The sequence below is a fragment of the Lithobates pipiens genome, unplaced genomic scaffold (genome assembly GCF_037356315.1).
Source record: "Lithobates pipiens isolate NorthernLeopardFrog02 unplaced genomic scaffold, aLitPip1_a1.2 Scaffold_18, whole genome shotgun sequence".
Lineage (NCBI taxonomy): Eukaryota > Metazoa > Chordata > Amphibia > Anura > Ranidae > Lithobates > Lithobates pipiens.
In genome coordinates, this window is record NW_027507758.1 from 553,784,733 (window position 1) to 553,805,803 (window position 21,071).

The 21,071-nt window shown below is 44.8% G+C and overlaps 1 protein-coding gene across 9 annotated transcripts in view; it reads right to left on the bottom strand.

Annotated features, from left to right (window-relative positions):
- Positions 1 to 21,071, bottom strand: part of LOC143988956 (uncharacterized) — a 570,864-nt gene that overhangs the window by 215,553 nt on the left and 334,240 nt on the right. For all 9 annotated transcript variants that reach the window (XR_013276941.1, XR_013276942.1, XR_013276943.1 and 6 more), the window contains one exon: positions 3,771 to 3,870. The gene's annotated coding sequence lies outside the window, so the exon portion shown is untranslated. The remainder of the gene's footprint in view (positions 1 to 3,770; positions 3,871 to 21,071) is intronic.

A 21,071-nucleotide genomic window follows, 5' to 3' on the forward strand; every position in this document is an offset into this window, starting at 1 on the left:
GCACCCCCTTACATCAGAGTGTCCCATCAGCACCCCCTTACATCAGAGTGTCCCATCAGCACCCCCTTACATCAGAGTGTCCCATTACCAGCCCCCTTACATCAGAGTGTCCCATCAGCACACCCTAACATCAGAGTGTCCCATCAGCAGCCCCCTTACATCAGAGTGTCCCATCAGCACCCCCTTACATCAGAGTGTCCCATTACCAGCCCCCTTACATCAGAGTGTCCCATTACCAGCCCCTTACATCAGAGTGTCCCATTACCAGCACCTCCATACATCAGAGTGTCCCATCAGCAGCCCCCTTACATCAGAGTGTCCCATCAGCAGCCCCCTTACATCAGAGTGTCCCATCAGCAGCCCCTTACATCAGAGTGTCCCATCAGCACCCCCCTTACATCAGAGTGTCCCATCAGCAGCCCCCTTACATCAGAGTGTCCCATCACCAGCCCCCTTACATCAGAGTGGCCCATCACCAGCCCCCTTACATCAGAGTGGCCCATCAGCACTCCCTAACATCAGAGTGTCCCATCAGCACCCCCTTACATCAGAGTGTCCCATCAGCACCCCCTAACATCAGAGAGTCCCATCACCAGCCCCCTTACATAAGAGTGTCCCATCAGCACCCCCTTACATCAGAGTGTCCCATCAGCAGCCCCCTTACATCAGAGTGTCCCATCAGCACCCCCTTACATCAGAGTGTCCCATTACCAGCCCCCTTACATCAGAGTGTCCCATTACCAGCCCCCTTACATCAGAGTGTCCCATTACCAGCCCCCTTACATCAGAGTGTCCTATTACCAGCCCCCTTACATCAGAGTGTCCCATTACCAGCCCCCTTACATCAGAGTGTCCCATTACCAGCACCTCCATACATCAGAGTGTCCCATCAGCAGCCCCCTTACATCAGAGTGTCCCATCAGCAGCCCCCTTACATCAGAGTGTCCCATCAGCAGCCCCTTACATCAGAGTGTCCCATCAGCACCCCCTTTACATCAGAGTGTCCCATCAGCAGCCCCTTACATCAGAGTGTCCCATCAGCACCCCCTTTACATCAGAGTGTCCCATCAGCAGCCCCCTTACATCAGAGTGGCCCACTGAGCCATCGGCCCACCGGGAAACTCCCAGTAATCCCGATGGCCGGTACATGCCTGCTCTCCACACTATCCAAAAAAAAAAAAAAGTCTTTAATTATACATCAAGGCTGCATTCACACCTGAGCAGAGCGTATTTTTGCCAGAGATTTGCCAGTGAATTTTTGGTATGTTTTAACGCATATATACGCGTTTTTGAAGCATTTTTTATATGTATTATAAGCTTCAGGAGGAGGAGAAGGAGCCTAGTTGTTAGGCAGAGAAATGCTTGAAAAATGCACATAAATACTTGTGCAGCGCATATTCAGACACACCCATTGAATTTGAATAGGATAAATCTGCATGAATCTACGTAATCAGATTTGATTGGGGCCTTAATAAAGAATACATAAAAAAGAAAGAACACAGAAAACTATTTGTTGCTCAGACTTCCTGCTTAAAGGACAACTTTAGAACCATCTCATTAATTGCAGTCTTCCTAGTAAATTTCCATTCTTCCGACTTCCATAGTCCTCATTGGTAAGTCCTGATTGGCACTACAGAGCCTTTGCAAGGAAAGTGTCTCATCCAGGTCCTCTTCCTACCATGCATGCACCCAGGGGCCCTATTCATTACTATGGATGATTCCTACCAGGGTGGATTTGAATTCACTGTGGCCGTCATTCAGCCATAGCACGGATGTCAAATGGTTAAACAGCAACTGTCATCTCTGTCCCGCAGTGGCTCCTCCTCTGACCCGCTGTTGACTCACTGACAGTCCCATTCACTTTAATGGGACAGCTGGTGATGTGGCAGTGACACAACAAGGTGAGGGACGTGGTGGCAGCAGGTGAATGGATGCCCGCTAACAAGTGCTGCCATGATGGATCTGAAGTGACAGGTGCTCTTTAAACGTAAGGACTTATTGGTAGTTAGAATCTTTAATATTTGCAAACAAAATGAAGGTTTCTTATTTAGAATAATAAGCTGTCAGGTTAGTAAATCAGTGATATCTGAGCCTATTCAATCATACAGTTTGTAGTGTACATAGATTTGCAAAATAATGGGATAAAGGAATATTCCTGAATTTTGTTTTATCGCCTGGTTACTGTGAATACATCAATGCAGTGCCTGTTATCTCAGCTTGCAGAGCTTGGATTCATTGAATGAGTTTATCAAAAAATGTAAATATTGCAGAATATACAGCCTCATGCTACATAACTAAGCTCCATTTCATGCTGCATAAACTAAATTATTAATGCATCCTAAATAGAAAATTATCTTTAGATTTTTACCCCAAAAGCATTTTATTAAAAAAAAAATTGATATATATATATATATATAAAAAAAAAAAAAATCGCTAAAAAAAATAAAAAAAAAAATCAGATAAAAAAAAAATCATTTATTTATATCCACCCTGATTCCTACTCTGCTGGGTGACTGGTGGCTACCAAGAGTACTGTACAGATCATCTATAGGAATTAATGGAGTGATGACACGTATGCTCGTTAGGGAGAGAGAACCCAGTCAGAATGTTTTCTTTGTAAAAGCTATGAATGAAACTATGACTGAAATAAAAAATGCTATACATGATGCCGTCTATTTCCAGAATTAACAGCATTTGTTTCTGAGTTCCCAGAATAAACTGTGTGTAAAGGCATTGGGGCGCCTGCCTTTACACACACATGACATTTAATGACATCCCAGTCTTAGTCCGTAGGGTTCAGTATTGCATTGCCCACCCTTTGCAGCTATAACAGCTTCAAGTCTTCTGGGAAGGCTGTGCACAAGGTTTAGAAGTGTGTCTATGGGAATGTTTGACCATTTTTCCAGAAGAGCATTTGTGAGGTCAGGCACTGATGTTGGATGAGAAGACCTGGCTCGCAGTCTCCACTCTAATTCATCCCAAAGGTGTTCTATCAGGTTGAGGTCAGGACTCTGTGCAGGCCAGTCAAGTTTGTGCACTGGTGCACAGACAAGTTGGAACAGGAAAGGGCCATCCTCAAACTGTTCCCACAAAGCTGGGAGCAGAAATTGTCCAAAATGTTTTGGTATGCTCACGCCTTAAGAGATTCCTTCACTGGAACTAAGAGGCCAATCCCAACTCCTGAAAAAAAACCCACACCATAACCCCCACCTCTACCAAATGATTTGGACCAGTGCAAAAAGCAAGGTCCATAAAGACATGCATGAGTGAGTTTGGGGTGGAGGAACTTGACTGGACTACACAGAGTCCTGACCTCAACCCGATAGAACACCTTTGGGATATATTAGAGGTGAGACTGCACTCCAAGCCTTCTCGTCCAACATCAGTGCCTGACCTCACAAACGCACTTCTGGAAGAATGGTCCAACATTTCCATAGACACACACCTAAACCTTGTGGGCAGCCCTCCCAGAAGAGTTGAAGCTGTTATAACTGCAAAGGGTGGGCCAACCCAATACTGAACCCTGCAGACTAAGGCTGGATTCACACCTATACAGTTTTAGTGCTTTTTGCATTTTGCAGATTTGCCCTAGAGTCCATATAACATGGTTTCCTATGGAACACGATCTGTAGTGCAAATCAGCAAAATGCAAAAAGCACATAAAAATGCGTAGGTGTGAATCCAGCCTTAGACTGGGAGGCCATTAAAGTTGATGTGCGGTAACATTTTCGGTAGTATCAATGACTATGGTTGTTGTATTTTGCTCCTACCTTAAATGGACTTCCGTCGTGTACATTTTGCTTTTGTTCATGTACGTTCACGTTACGCTTTTTACCTTTGTTGAAAATCAATGACGACTAATAAAAATTGCTATTTGAAAAAACAAAACAAAAAAAAAAACAAGTTAATGTGCGTGTAAAGGCAGCTGTCACAATACTTTTGACAATATATTGTATTTCTGTTACCTGTTGATCCTGTCAATTGATCATATATTTTTCTACTTCCTATAACGTGACAACTCTGCAGTGAGATCATGTACTATATATATTGTACAAGATCTCATATATATATATAAATATATATAATAATATGTATTATAATAATAATTATAATAATAATGTACCATCACCCTGTAAGACAGAAGAGTCTAATGCCCGTACACATGGGCTGAATGGTGGGCAGCATCGCTTGGTCCACTAGAAACCGCCAGACGCTCTGCCCGTGTGCTGCAGCCAACAGAAGGCGGCCAGCTTCTATTAAAGGGACATGGCAGTCCCCCCTGTCAGAACACAATAGCACAGTAGGGGAGATAGCTGTACTAACATCTCTTAGTTAGTACATCGGCTCCTCTGGAGCTGTCAGTTTTTTTTTGTTCAGCCCTGAAAGAAAAAATGAGTAGTGTGTTCTAGACTTTAGATGGACATGTTGTTTTGAGTTGATGGGGACTATTTCCCCCTGCTTGCAATGCAAATTTACACTTTGAATTTAGGGGACTGTAAACACACACACCTGAGCAGCGTTACTACCTGCAAAGGCAATGGATTGGGGTGTACATATGGCCACAATGCTTTCCACTGCGGCGCAACCAAATTTATCCGCACTGTCGCTCATGGCGGCCAACAGCGACTGACAGATGAGACTCAATCAACTGAATGGGGCGGTGGGGTTTTTAGGGGGTAAAACAGGCAACATAATGCCTCCTCAACACCTGTTAAACACCCTCCAAAGATCAATCCAATACTGATCGCTCTTCAGAGAGCAACACGAGTGTAAACAAGCCAGGATTCTGCCAATTCAGATCTGTGCAGTGCCTTGACACGCATTGGCTGAAAACATTCCGAGTTTTGAATCCACTGATGCTTTTCATGAGCTTTTCATGGGAGTTTCAGCACACGTCAACGCATGACAAACATACCTGTCCAAGGTAATAACAAAAGAACACAGGAAACAACAGACACGCAAATGTGAAGTCAGCCTAAGCGATACTCAAATTAAAACTGGAACTGAAGTCTAAAGTGGAGCTCAGCCCAAAAGTGGAAGCTCTGCTTGTTCACACCAGCCCCCCCCCACCCCCACTGCCATATTTGGCACTTTTTGTCAAAACCAGGTACCCGCTCCCTCTTCCCGGATAAGATCGCTGCACATTGATTGCGTTGATCTACTGAATTTTACGCCCCCTGCTGTCTTCTGGGAGACACAAGTCCTAGAAGAGAGTGGGACCTTTCAATAAGGGCAGCGCAACTCACACATGCACAGTAGGAAACAGGCTGGGAAGCCGCAGGGCTTCACTTCCTATTTCCCTTATAAGGATGCCGCTCCTGCACCCAAAGCTGATGGACAAATCGGCTAGGGGTGCCGACATCACGGGATACCACTACAGGTAAGTATCCTTATATTAACCACTTCCCAACTGGCGCATGCTGATGTACTTTGGCAGAATGGCATGGATGGGCAAATGGGCATACCTGTACGTCCCTTTAAATTTGGGGCCACGCCATCATGTGCATGCCGCCATCGCGTGCATGCTGGCTGAGACCTCTGTGAGTCGGATCACAAGTCCCGTGGACTCGATCACCGCGGGGATACCCGCGATAGTCTCATGGGAAGGAAGAACTGGGAGATGCTAATGTAAACAAGCATCTACCTGTTCTGCCTAGTGATCGGGAGGAGTGATCAGTGACGTGTCACACACAGCCACACCGCCCCACAGTTAGAAACTCGCCCCAGGACACACTTAACCTCTACACTGCCACCTAGCTATTAACCCCTTCACTGTCAGTGTCATTTAGACAGGAATCAGTGCATTTGTATAGCACTGATTGCTGTATAAATGACAATGGTGTCAAAAATGTCCAATGTGTCTGCTGTATTGTCACAGTCACGATAAAAATCGCTGATCCCCGCCATTACTAGTAAAAAAAAAAAATTATTTAAAAAAATGCCATAAAACTGTCCCCTATTTTGTAAACGCTATAACTTTTGCGCAAACCAATTAGTTAACACTTATTGTGATTTTCTTTACCAAAAATATGTAGAAGAATACATATTGGCCTAAACTGAGGAAAAAAAATATTTTTTATATTATAACAAAATGTAAAATATAATGCTTTTTTTTCAAAATTGTTGCTCTTTTTTTGTTTATAGCGCAAAAAATAAAAACCACAGAGGTGATCAAATACCACCAAAAGAAATCTCTATTTGTGGGGAAAAAAGGACGTCAATTTTGTTTGGGAGCCACGTCGCACGACCGCACAATTGTCAGTTAAAGAGACGCAGTGTCGAATCGCAAAAAGTGGTCTGGGGCTTAAGTGGTTAACATTCATGAGCTACACTATTTGTAGCTCCTGACTAGGGTTGTCAAACGCCAGTAAATTTACTGACAGTTTGTAAAAATCTACCAGTAACGGCTCTTTCACACGGAAAGGATCCGCGCTGATCTGCCCCGTGGACATCCGCTTGCTCAGCGGGGATCGCTCTGTCGATCCCCACTGAGCAGGCAGAGGACAGGTTTGTCTCTGCACACCGTGCAGGGACGGACCTGTCCGAGCACCGCTCTCCCCTATAGGGGATCGGATGAGGACGGACCGCAGAGTCCATCGTCACCCGATCCGATCCTCAGACTTTTTCGGATCGGAGCGGGTCAGACGTCAGCGGACATGTCACCGCTGACATCCGACGCTCCATACACCTCTATGGAGCATCCGTTCAGGTCCACCTGAAAAAAGGCGGACTTGAGCGTATCAGTCGCGTGAAAGAGGCCTATATATCAGGGGCTGATATTTTCATGCTGTGTTGACTTTATAAGTGTAAATCAAACAAATGACTTTGGTATAGGTATTGTCAGTGTTTTCATATATGTTTATACTGTTCAAATATGCACTGTTTTAGTTTTCAATAGGAGTTCTGTAATTTCTTATGCCAGTAAAAAATGTGCTCCGCCAGTAAATTTTCCATGTTTTGTCAGTAAAAAATACTGTAGGAGGATGGCAACCCTGTTCCTGACTTTTCATTTTTTTTTATTTATACAGGCTGGAACTTCTCTTTTAAAAAAAATAAGAGCAGGCAGAAATTTTATTGTAGACACAATGAGGTTGATTTATTAACGGCAAATATACTGTGCCCTGCAAGTCCACTTGTTCTAGATTTAAGGGGAAGCTCTGAAATGAGAGGAAGCTCTGCTGTTTTCCTTCATTTAGTCTCTTTTTGTATATAGTGCAAAAAAATGTAAAACTGCAGAGTTGATCAAATCCCACCAAAAGAAAGCTCTATTTATGTGGCAAAAAAAGACATACATTTTATTTGCATACAGCGTTGCATGACCACGCAATTGTCAGTTAAAATAAGTAGTGCAGTGCCGTATTGCAAAACATGATCTGGTCATGAAGGGGAGTAAATCATAGATTCCAGAGGGCATGTGGTTAATAAATATAAATATATATATGTAAAAAAAGGTATGTAGCGCTGCCTTTTAAAATACACCACCTATTATGTGACACAAATCAATAACTGTAATAAATACGTACATAAATGTGCAAATGTAAAAACACTGTGCATCCATAAACGTGCAAAACACAGTAGTGTATAATATTTAAAAAGTGCAAAATCACATATATAAAAAGTGATACATCCAAATGACATGAAATGTGCAAATATCGCAAACAATATGTGACTGAATCACAATACAAAAATGGCTAAAAAAGAAGAAGAAAAACATAAAAATAAAAAAGTCCATGTGCAAATACAAGTGTTCAAACAAATGTTCCAGTGCTATTCAGTAGCTCGATATCCAAATGTGACAGTATATCTAATAGTCATGCAGTGTTGTCACAGATGCAGACATGCTTCACAAAAAGAGAGAGACAGCCCACCTTCAGTGCTCCACCAGAGCACCCCCCGTTTCCCCCAGCCTCTCACCTCAATACAAGACCCCTCAGGGTCCAACACACTTGTAGGGGAAATTGCTGATTTGGCTCCTTATAGATGATTCGTTCAGCCTCACAATAAAATCCAAAATACCAACGATCATGGGGGAAAGAAAGGGGACTCTCATGTGTAGAAATGTAAACTTTAATAAAATAATGTAAAATATCCACTCACATTAAAAAACGGAATCTTGCGCTTGTAAAAAAGGGAACTTTCGGTCTCAGCCGCGACCGGAAGTGACGATCGTGACACCTGGCTCCTCCCTGACACGTTGCGTCACAGACACGTGACTTTTTCAAAGGGTCAAGGAGTCAGGTGTTGATGAAGTTTAAATAGGGCGGGCGGCTATAGCAACTCAAAACAACAACCACCCCATACCTTAATACTACTAGCTTCCTGATACAACTTGAAAATAAAAGCATATTCAAATTACTTCCACATCTACTAATAACATTACTAAAATTACAAAGTAATTGTTATAACTTTCTCCACATAAATAAGTGTAAAATAACATTCTAAATATATCGCTCCACAGACACTGCCATCTTGTGGTTAAATGCCATACTATATCATTTTATACAGGCAATGCTAACTGTGTTCATCTAGTCATTCAAATACATAGCAATATTATGATAAAAAGTACAACTATACCATAGCTATATTTTAACTATCTCATAACTGGCCATAACGTTGGTTTTGACTGGACCAATCAATTGGGAAATTAATACCGAAAAAAAAAAAAAAAAAGCAGTAGGGGGAGGGGGGAGAGGACAAAACCCCTCATCAGTGAAGTACATCTAACCCCAATGCTATCTATATATATATAAGTGGATATAGAAAAATATAAAAAATTCATTAATATTAATAAAATGCCCAAAAATCTTGAATTAATAATTAGAAATAAAACAATTAAGATCAAAGTCAACGTTATGTCCAAAAGCTGTTAAAGTGCATAATTCATGAATCCATCAGGATTCAGCTTGGCTAATCCTAATAATTTTATTATCACCTCTCCAATGGGGCTTGTATTTTTGAATACCACAAATTAATAAAGATGAGGGGTCTTTTTTATGAAACTTCGCATAGTGTCTCGAGGGTTATATTTATCAAAACCCTTTTTAATATTTTCAACATGCTCTCTTAATCTCTTCCAGAGTTCTCTTTTTGTTCTTCCCATGTATTGAATGTGGCAAGGACATTCTAGAAGATACACTACACCCTCACTTCGAATTTTTTTAGTCACCGTTGAAGAAAAACAGGATTTTTTCTTTTTATTTTCTTTCGTGTGTCGACATATACATAATCAATATCAACTCTGACCACTCAACCTATCACTATGCCTTAAAATAGAGGGCTTTATAATAATAACTTTAATCCAGTTTCACAGTCCTCTATACATATAAAAAAAACTGCCCCATTAAAATTGCCTCCTCCTATTGCCACCATCAAAACTGCACCATCATATTGCTACCATTAATACTGCCCCATCATAGTCCTCTATTGGTGTGTCTGTGCTCTCCCCCACAGCCCATCACTGTGTATAGGAAGCGTTGGTAACCATGGCAACAAAAGCCGTTAAGAAAAATCGTCAGTTGAAAAAAAAAACCTCTATGATGTCATCACCTGCTCTAATATAAGGCTGCTCTGGGCTCCTCTGGCATCAGAAGTCAGTTGTTTGCTGTACAGTGAAGACATCTCTGTCCAGCTTTCTCTTGCTGTTTGATTGGATTTGGATTTATTCGATTCAGTTTTATTGCAATTTCTCAGACTTAAAGCGTGTCTTATTATTCTTCATAATGAGACAAATTACAAGTAAACAGATTGTTTCTCAAAACAATATTGAGAAACCAACCAAAGGAAGCCCAGCTATGGAAGGAGAGATCAATATACAGCTTGCAGATCCCCTATTCAAGAAGCCCACCAAAATGCGGAGGGCAGTGCGATTTGTACGTCGCTGTTTCAGATCCGTTATCGGATGTTTTGATGCCGGCTGTAAAGCCAATGGACCACGCTGGGACAAAAAACGCAGGGCTGGTAAGTTTCATGGATATTGATAAATACAAAATACTTTCATTGGGTTCTTTTTCCTCCCATTGATGACAGTGGCACCCCCATATAATAATAATAATAATAATAATAATAATAATAATAAATGTTATTTATAATGCACTTTCCATCAAAAGACCTCAAAGTGCTACATAGTTACAATAAAAAAACAGACAAATAACTTAATTCAAAAACATTTGCTAAAATGAAAAGTCTTCAATCCCTTTTTAAAATTTTCAGTAGACTAAACCTATGTACACATGTATAGGGCTGGCCATAGACATTGCTGTCTTTTGTCTTGTAAACACCAGTCTGAGAATTTATTTTAAAGAGGAGAAAGCAGCTATTTTTAGATCTGTTTACCCTGAGCCAAGTCCCCCCCTCTTTTTCCCATCAAAATTGCCTCCTCCTATTGCCACCATCAAAACTGCCCTATCAAAACTGCCCCATCATATTGCTACCATTAATACTGCCCAATCATAGTCCTCTATTGGTGTGTCTGTGCTCTCCCTCACAGCCCATCCCCCACAGCCCATCACTGTGTATAGGAAGCTTTGGTAACCATGGCAACAAAAGCCGTTAAGAAAAATCGTCAGTTAAAAAAAACGACCTCTATGATGTCATCACCTGCTCTAATATAAGGCTGCTCTGGGCTCCTCTGGCATCAGTTGTGAGTTGTTTGCTGTACAGTGAAGACATCTCTGTCCAGCTTTCTCTTGCTGTTTGATTGGATTTGGATTTATTCGATTCAGTTTTATTGCAATTTCTCAGACTTAAAGCGTGTCTTATTATTCTTCATAATGAGACAAATTACAAGTAAACAGATTGTTTCTCAAAACAATATTGAGAAACCAACCAAAGGAAGCCCAGCTATGGAAGGAGAGATCAATATACAGCTTGCAGATCCCCTATTCAAGAAGCCCACCAAAATGCGGAGGGCAGTGCGATTTGTACGTCGCTGTTTCAGATCCGTTATCGGATGTTTTGATGCCGGCTGTAAAGCCAATGGACCACAGTGGGACAAAAAACGCAGGGCTGGTAAGTTTCATGGATATTGATAAATACAAAATACTTTCATTGGATTCTTTTTCCTCCCATTGATGACAGTGGCACCCCCATATAATAATAATAATAATAATAATAATAATAAATGTTATTTATAATGCACTTTCCATCAAAAGACCTCAAAGTGCTACACAGTTACAATAAAAAAACAGACAAATAACTTAATTCAAAAACATTTGCTAAAAAGAAAAGTCTTCAATCCCTTTTTAAAATTTTCAGTAGACTAAACCTATGTACACATGTATAGGGCTGGCCATAGACATTGCTGTCTTTTGTCTTGTAAACACCAGTCTGAGGATTTATTTTAAAGAGGAGAAAGCAGCTATTTTTAGATATGTTTACCCCGAGCCAAGTCCCCCCCCCCCTCTTTTTCCAACTGTCACCTACTAACTGCCTTTTTTTTTTGAACAAGCCTTGCATGCTACTTATTACAGGCTGGACTGATGACCTCAATGCCACCCAGCAAGATGGCAGAGATTTATAATATGGGAAGAAAAGACCCCCACATACATGTTTAACCCCTTGTTACCTACATAACACATATACATAGTTCCCAAAATGTCAAAAAAATATTCCACAGAAACTGTAGCAAGCCATTGTAGGCGGAGAATATATTTTCATTTACAATAGGAGTCGTTCTACAAGACGCAGATAATTAACCACTTTAGGACCACCGCATGTAATTATACGTCGGAAGAATGGCATGTATGGGCACAAGCACATACCCGTACATGCCTGCCTTACAGCGTGTGGGGGGTCCGATCGGACCCCCTCCCACTGGCTGCGGCGGTCCGTTTCGCTTCAGGAGCGATCCAGGATGAGGGGATGGCCGTTGGTTTCTGGCCATCCCCTCTCCATCGCTCCTGGCGAATGAGAAGCTTCCCCTCCCTGTGTTTACGATTTCACTCTCCTCGGGGCGGTCTTTTTGACCGGACTGCGAGGAGAGGACATAGTAAGTGTGCACCAATCACTACACTGACACGTAGGTACACATAGGCACACAAATCGACAAAAAAAGCATTGTTAGCGGGACCAGCCCAGATACCTGCTAGCACCTGCGTTTTGCCCCTCCGCCCAGCCCACCCAAGTGCAGTATCGATTGATCACTGTCACTTACAAAACACTAAACACATAACTGCAGCGTTTGCAGAGTCAGGCCTGATCCCTGCCATCGCTAACAGTTTTTTTTGGTAGCGTTTTACGGTACACGGCTAGGCTCCCACAAAGTCCCCCACATGTGGTATCCCCAGCAGAATTTATTTTGGGGTGTAATTTCACTTATGCCCATAGCATGTGTGAGCAATATATCATTTAGTGACAACTTCGTGCACAAAAAAAAGTTTGTAATATTCCCGCAACTTGTGGCAAAATATAAAATATTTCATGGACTCAACATGCCTCTCATTAAATAGCTTGGGGTGTCTACTTTCCAAAATGGGGTCATTTGGGGGGGTTTTGTGCTATTTTGGCATTTTATGGCCTTCGAAACTGTGATAGGTAGTGAGGAGTGAAATCAAAAATTTGCACCCTTAGAAATCCTGAAGGCGGTGATTGGTTTTCGGGGTCCCGTACGCGGCTAGGCTCCCAAAAAGTCCCACATATGTGGTATCCCCGTACTCAGGAGAAGCAGCAGAATATATTTTGGGGTGAAATTCCACATATAACTATGGCATTGTGAGCAATATATCATTTAGTGACAACTTTTTGCAAACTTTTTTGTTTGTGTCATTATTCAATCACTTGGGACAAAAAAAATAAAATATTCAATGGTCTCAACATGCCCCTCAGCAATTTTCTTGGGGTTTCAACTTTCCAAAATGGGGTCATGGGGGGGGTTGTACTGCCCTGCCATTTTAGCACCTCAAGAAATGAGATAGGCAGTCATAAATTAAAAGCTGTGTAAATTCCAGAAAATGTACTCTAGTTTGTAGACGCTATAACTTTTGCACAAACCAATAAATATACGCTTAATGACTTTTTTTTACTAAAGACATGGGGCTGAATACATTTTGGCCTAAATGTATGACTGAAATTGAGTTTATTCGATTTTTCTTATAACAAAAAGTAGAAAATATCTTTTTTTCTTTCAAAATTTTCAGTCTTTTTCCATTTATATCGTAAAAAATAAAAATCGCAGAGGCAATCAAATACCATCAAAAGAAAGCTCTATTTGTGGCAAGAAAAGGACGCAAATTTTGTTTGGGTACAACATTGCATGACCGTGCAATTGCCAGTTAAAGCAGTGCAGTGCAAAATTGTAAAAAGACCTCTGGTCCTTAGGCTGACAATTGGTCCAGGGCTTAAGTGGTTAAACCAATGCCATACATTACAGTGATGGTAAAGCTTCCTCATGCACACCGGACGTTATAATAATGTTATAAAAATGGCAGTAGCTTTGCAGTGAGTTTTTCAACATTTTTGCAATAGTGTGTTTTTTTTACAGCATTGGCTTTTTTGGCCTATTATTATTATTTCTTTTTTTTTACTGAGCCAGTGAGGAGCAAGAGAGCCTAGGGGGGCGGGGGGCTGGGGGGGAGATGCATGCATACATTTATTTTTTATTTTTTTAGAAATGCAGCAAGATAAAATCCCTCTGCCTTTATAAGCACTTTAATTGAACCCATATAAGAGAACTGAAATTGTCATGGCTAAAGAAAATAAAAAAAACACACTTGTAGGACGCATGTCCACTGATCCCAAGGTTTTGCAAGGTGTGGGACTTTAAAGAGGCGCTCCAGTCTACCCCAAAACATTTTTAAGTCAGCAGCTACAAATACTATAGCTGCTAACTTTTAATATAGAGACACTTACCTGTCCAAACATCCACAGCTGTCCTCACCGGAGCCGATTCTTCAATCCCAGCCTCTTGTATATAAATTCACCAGAGGAATCCGGTAGATTGATATAAAAGAGGCTGGGATTTTATCTCAATTATAAGAAACAGCAGAGCTCTCAGCCTGAATGTGAAGAAATTGTCTCCTTTCTGCAGTGCCCCCCAACACACAAACACACACTCCCCTCCCCGCTGAACTAATGGGGCCAGGGAAAGTATTTCTTTTATGTCTCCAGATTTCTTTCAGATGTAGGGAGTTCCATTTGCTGCTGTGGTGTTCTGATCTCAGGGCTGATAATGACACACTTTCTTGACAAAACTGCCACTCAACAAAGCCCCTGCTTAGCTGGTCTGATGTTTCACAAACCCCTGCCACAATGTACAGCCAGGCAGGTGGCACCACTACTTCCTGTCACAATTTCCTTTGTGACCTGCCCACTCATTTAACTATGAAAGTGCAACATCATACTGCTAAAAATAATACACAACCAGATCACAATGAGCCGCTACCTAAGATCTTATCACTGCGCCAAAGACAAACCTGATACATATAGAGCAGCCACTTTAAAAGAAATGCTATAATAAAACAGCATCTACCAAACATAGGTTAAAAGTAAATAGTGGCGCTAGGTAATGTGATAACATAAACAATACACATATATATTACACACCCAGTAAGTAGCAATGTGCAAACAATAAATATGAAAAAACAGAGAGAGTCTATAAGTTGTGATATTAATATTGGGTAGTATCTCTATGATAGATATTCAGTTGATAAAATGATCCGACACTCCACCACGTGATCAACACCATGTAATTGCTTAGCAGCCCACACAATGTGCCCACAGCAATTACCTATGTTTGGGAAATGCTTTTTTATTATACTGCTAAAAATACTTGTTGTTGGCTTCCAAACTTCCAATCATGGAATTTTAGTGGGTCAGCATAACTGCCAGGCAATCAGCATTTTTATACAAAAGCCAATAGCAGTTTTTCCTATGTCACTGTCATGTCGGGTTTACTATTTCTCCCTGGAAGTGGAGCTTTGAATTTTTTTCTTCATAATTTGATGTTGTATAAAGAAAAATATATGAAATGTAGGTAAAGATGCTAAATCAAATTCCTCTGGTTTTATTGCAGATGAAGGCGAGATCTACTGCAGACACAGCTCACACGGCAGGCCTGCCACAGTGAGCAGTATTGAAAGGGACATTCAGACTGCAGAAGAGAGTTTCGTCCACATTCAGACTGCAGAAGAGCGCGCCGCCGCCGCTCAGACTGCAGAAGAGCGCGCCGCTGCCGCTCAGACTGCAGAAGAGCGCGCCGCCGCCGCTCAGACTCCAGAAGAGCGTGCCACCGCCGCTCAGACTCCAGAAGAGAGCGCCGCCGCCGCTCAGGCTCCAGAAGAGCGCGCCGCCGCCGCTCAGACTGCAGAAGAGCCCGCCACCGCTGCTCAGACTGCAAAAGAGCGTGCTGCCGCCGCTCAGACTCCAGAAGAGAGCGCCGCCGCCTCTCAGACTACAGAAGAGCGTGCCGCCGCCGCTCAAACTCCAGAAGAGCGCGCCGCCGCCGCTCAGACTGCAGAAGAGCGCGCCGCCGCCGCTCAGACTGCAGAAGAGCGCGCCGCCGCCGCTCAGACTCCAGAAGAGCGCGCCGCCGCCGCTCAGACTGCAGAAGAGCGCGCCGCCGCCGCTCAGACTGCAAAAGAGCGTGCCGCCGCCGCTCAGACTCCAGAAGAGAGCGCCGCCGCCTCTCAGACTCCAGAAGAGAGCGCCGCCGCCTCTCAGACTCCAGAAGAGAGCGCCGCCGCCTCTCAGACTACAGAAGAGCGTGCCGCCGCCGCTCAGACTACAGAAGAGCGTGCCGCCGCCGCTCAGACTCCAGAAGGGCGAGCCGCTGCCGCTCAGATTCCAGAAGGGCGAGCCGCCGCCGCCGCCCAGATTCCAGAAGGGCGCGCCGCCGCCGCTCAGACTCCAGAAGGGCGCGTCGCCGCCGCTCAGACTCCAAAAGGGTGCGCCTCCGCCGCTCAGACTTCAAATGGGCGCGCCGCCGCCGCTCAGACTCGAAATGGGCGCGCCGCCGCCGCTCAGACTAAAAGAGGGCACGCCGCCGCTGCTCAGACTCGAAATGGGCGCGCCGCCGCCGCTCAGACTCCAAATGGGCGCGCCGCCGCCGCTCAGACTTCAAAAGGGCGCGCCGCCGCCGCTCAGACTCCAAATGGGCGCGCCGCCGCTCAGACTCCAAATGGGTGCGCCGCCGCCACTCAGACTCCAAATGGGCGTGCCGCCGCCGCTCAGACTCCAAATGGGCGCGCCACTGCCGCTCAGACTCGAAATGGGCGCACCACCGCCGCTCAGACTCGAAATGGGCGCGCCGCCGCCGCTCAGACTCGAAATGGGCGCGCCGCCGCCGCCCAGACTTCAAATGGGCGCGCCGCCGCCGCTCAGACTCCAAATGGGCGCGCCGCCGCCGCTCAGACTTCAAATGGGCGTGCCGCCGCCGCTCAAACTCCAAAAGGGCGCGCCGCCGCCGCTCAGACTCCAAATGGGCGCGCCGCCGCCACCGCTCAGACTCCAAATGGGCGCGCCGCCGCCGTTCAGACTCCAAATGGGCGCACCGCCGCCGCTCAGACTCCAAAAGGGCGCGCCACTGACGCTCAGACTCCAAATGGGCGCGCCGCCGCCACCGCTCAGACTCCAAATGGGCGCGCCGCCGCCGTTCAGACTCCAAATGGGCGCACCGCCGCCGCTCAGACTCCAAAAGGGCGCGCCACTGACGCTCAGACTCCAAATGGGCGCGCCGCTCAGACTCCAAAAGGGCGCGCAGCCGCCGCTCAGACTCCAAAAGGGTGCGCTGCCGCCGCTCAGACTACAGAAGAGCGTGTTGCTCGTGTGCAAAGTCCAGAAGAGTGTCATGTGCATATTGGGACTGTACCCGACATTGAGACTCAACCAAAATGTCAGGTGAACCATGGGAACATTTCCTCCAGTAAAGATGGGGGCAAGGCTACAAGAAAGAATAGGCAGATACTGGTGGTAGGGGACTCAATTATTAGAGGGACAGAAAGGGCAATCTGTCACAAAGACCCTCAACTACGAACAGTATGTTGTTTACCAGGCGCTCGGGTTCGGGACATTGCAGATCGGATGGAAAGATTGTTGCGTGGGGCTGGAGAGGACCCAGCTGTCTTGGTACATATTGGTACAAATGACCAAATTAGAGGAAGATGGAGCAGTCTACAAAATGATTTCAAGGACATAGGGATTATGTTGAAAAAAAGGACCTCCAAAGCAGTATTTTCAGAAATACTGCCTGTACCTAAAGCCACACCAGAAAGGCAGCAGGAGCTTAGAGAGCTTAACAAGTGGCTGAAGAACTGGTGCAGAGAAGAGGAGTTTGGCTTCATGGAGAACTGGTCTGACTTTGCAGTCGCTTCCCGGCTCTATGGAAGGGATGGACTGCACTTAAATGGGAGGGGTGCAGAATTTTTGGGAGTGAAGATTGCCAACAAGTTGGAAGAAATTGTTCAAACTCCAGAAAAGTGTGTCGCCCACGTTCAGACTCCAGAAGAGTGCGACAACCCCGTTCAGGCTCCATCAGAGTGCGACACCCCCGTTCAGGCTTCATCAGAGTGCGAGGTTCAGGCTCCATCAGAGTGCGAGGTTCAGGCTCCATCAGAGTGCGAGGTTCAGGCTCCATCAGAGTGCGAAGTTCAGGCTCCATCAGAGTGCGAAGTTCAGGCTCCATCAGAGTGCGAAGTTCAGGCTCCATCAGAGTGCGAAGTTCAGGCTCCATCAGAGTGCAAAGTTCAGGCTCCATCAGAGTGCGAAGTTCAGGCTCCATCAGAGTGCGAGATTCAGGCTCCATCAGAGTGCGAGATTCAGGCTCCAGGAGATTGGGTCGATCAGGTTTCAGAAGAATGGGAGATTCAGGCTTCAGGGGATTGGGCCGATCAGGTTCCAGACGATTGGGAGATTCAGGCTCCAGAAGAGTGGGCTTCTCTGGCTCTAGAAGAATGGGCTAGTTTGGCTCCAGAAGAATGGGCCTTTTCAGGCTCCAGGAGAATGTGACACCCCCGTTCAGGCTCCATCAGAGTGTTACACCCCCTTTCAGGCTCCATCAGAGTGTGACACCCCCGTTCAGGCTCCATCAGCGCGTGTCATCCCCGTTCAGGCTCCATCAGAGTGTGACACCCCCTTTCAGGCTCCATCAGAGTGTGACACCCCCTTTCAGGCTCCATCAGAGTGTGACACCCCCTTTCAGGCTCCATCAGCGTGTGACACCCCCTTTCAGGCTCCATCAGAGTGTGACACCCCCGTTCAGACTCCATCAGCATGTGACACCCCCGTTCAGACTCCATCAGCATGTGACACCCCCGTTCAGGCTCCATCAGCGTGTGACACCCCTGTTCAGGCTCCATCAGCACGTGTCACCCCCGTTCAGGCTCCATCAGAGTGTGACACCCCCGTTCAGACTCCATCAGAGCGGGCGGTTCAGGCTCCATCAGACTGTGCCGTTCAGGATCCATCAGAGCGGGCCGTTCAGGCTCCATCAGACTGTGCCGTTCAGGCTCCATCAGAGCGGGCCGTTCAGGCTCCATCAGACTGTGCCGTTCAGGATCCATCAGAGAGGGCTGTTCAGGCTCCATCAGAGCGGGCCGTTCAGGCTCTAGAAGAATGGGCCAGTTTGGCTCCAGAAGAATGGGCCTTTTCAGGCTCCAGGAGAGTGTGACACCCCCGTTCTGGCTCCATCAAAGTGGGCCGTTCAGGCTCCAGGAGTGACACAGGGTTTTTTTTGCAGGCGGGAGGCTGATACTTTTTAGGTGTGTGTTGGACTGGCTATAAGGGGAGGTTGGAGGCCAGTTTTTTTTTATTTTCTGGTACTATCAAACCAGCAATAAAACAGTGGCTGCAATAATATGAAATTTTTTCACAATAAGTGGAAATAATCTTTTTGAGTGCTAGAGACTTTCTAAACCTAACACCAGTATCACTGCGAGCACCTAAGACTTAGAGGGTTAACAGGCATATACCCTGGAAACATTACATTAGAGGGACACAGAAATCCCAATCATACGAGGTCTCACTGTGACCAAGCACAAGCCACAAGGAAGATCCAATGGGATCCCTGGGAGCTCTATGTAGCTTCACTTATGAATGCAAATATATAACAAAAACCTCTGTTTTTAAAAAAAAATTGTAACTAGTTTAGACACTCTATTTATTTCTTCCTATATATTTCTCAATTTAGAAACATTATAGTTAGGGACCGCACTTTGCAGAGGGGCCTTGACGTGGCAGTGCGGCTTCACATATATTTGCATCCAATGTAAATTGCAGAAACAGTTTAGCCTTTTTTTCATTATATTATGCTGGCTAGCTGGTAAGTATGCTGGGGAAATTTGTGTTTTGGATGGTTCTGTGAACTGCCATGCTTTAGTGCAAAATCACACCATTGTGTTGTGGTAAATGTGCATTACCCCAACCTATGTTTTTTTAATTCACGTTACAAGCATCAGTGTGGTGCAGTGCCATCCATCGTCAATGGTACCCCAACACATTGACCAAATGCACTTCCAACACACATGCAGTACAATTCAACACAATGCAGTTCAACGCACTACCATGCATTGTGGTGCATCATGGCAGAAGAAATTATGTATATACTTTATTGTTATATTGTGAAAAACATTTAATAAAATGAAATAAAAATAAATAGTGTGTGTAAGAATTTTTTTTTCTTTTATTCGTTCTAAACACAATGCACCGGAACACAGGTCTGATTCCAACCTCCATCTAGTCAGAGCAGGTGCAACTCCGATGACTGTTAAGCCAGCCATAGATGGTTAGATTTTCAACCTGTGGTTGCAGGAAAGAAAATAGGTGCATTCCCCCATCAACACTGATGTTGATGGGGGAATCCATCCCGTGGAGCTATTGTGTTCTCCTCATGGGGAGAGCCACAGTGATTATTGCTTAACCTCTAGCAATGATCTCATGAAAAATCAAACAGGCTAGTTGTACCCAAGTGGATTGATCAATAAGCTTGGGTGCAATCAGCCTGCCCATACATGGTTTGAATCTCAGACAGTTCAGTAGGAACTGCTTCACCTTAAACTCAAGAGAGAGTCCTCTACGCTTTGTTTTTAAGGGCCTGATCGAACCCAGGGGTAGGCGGGTGTAAATGGACACAAGTCTGTGTACAGCTGCTTGTCCATAGGGATGAATGGACCTTCCAATCAAGTCAGCCGTAAAAACTGATAGGTGGACCTGATTGGAATGCCCATCTGAAAATGTTTTATAATAGACTTCCCTTTTCCCATCCTCCTTTCATGAGTGTACCATTGCCATATCCGGTGTGCCACCTGATCTGTGGGCCCGTGACACACGGTGCTAGATGTCATCCCTGGGCCAAAAATACACAGTGTGGGATGCCATTTGTGCACAGGGGCCTGTTATACCTGGAATAACAGCACAGGGTATCTATAGAGGCAAACTAAAGCCAGTCATACATGGATTCAAGCTCAGCAAGGATCAGGATCAGTGCAGCTACAACAATGGTCTTGGTATTATCCTTTTTCTCTGAGTGTTTCGCTATTTGGGGAAAAATGGTCCAATTGGCTCTACAGCCTCTCGGTCATTTTTACAGATGGAGCAAGGGGGACCCTATCCACCTTTACCGGGCTCTCCTGTCCCATCGGGGAGCCCGCTACCAATATAACCGCTCTAATCGCAATCACTGTGAAAGAGTTTCTTCCCCTCTTCTGTTACATTACTTTTGTTTTGATTAGAAGCCATTACTGGTTTGTACAGCATCTGATCAAACTGATCTTGCTTTGATCACATGCTTTGGAGGCAAAAGGAGAGATATGGGCTTAAAAACTGGATATGTCACAGACCATGAATGTTGTTAATCCCTTGTGATAGCAATAAAGTTCATCCAAAAAAAAAAAAAAATATGTAAGCGCCCCATACACCCATGCTCATGCACAAATGTAAACGTGCATGTAGGTCCTGCATACTTATGTAAATAGCGGTCGCACCACACAAGGCATACCTTGAAGCTTGTGGGCCCCGATGCAAAAGTTGGCCTGGACCCCCCTCATTACCACCCACCACTTCAACCGTGCGTGCAGAAACACCCACTGCATGCCAAGATACCCAAAGTGGCTTAAGAGTTTTGAGTTCCTCTTTACATGAGAGGA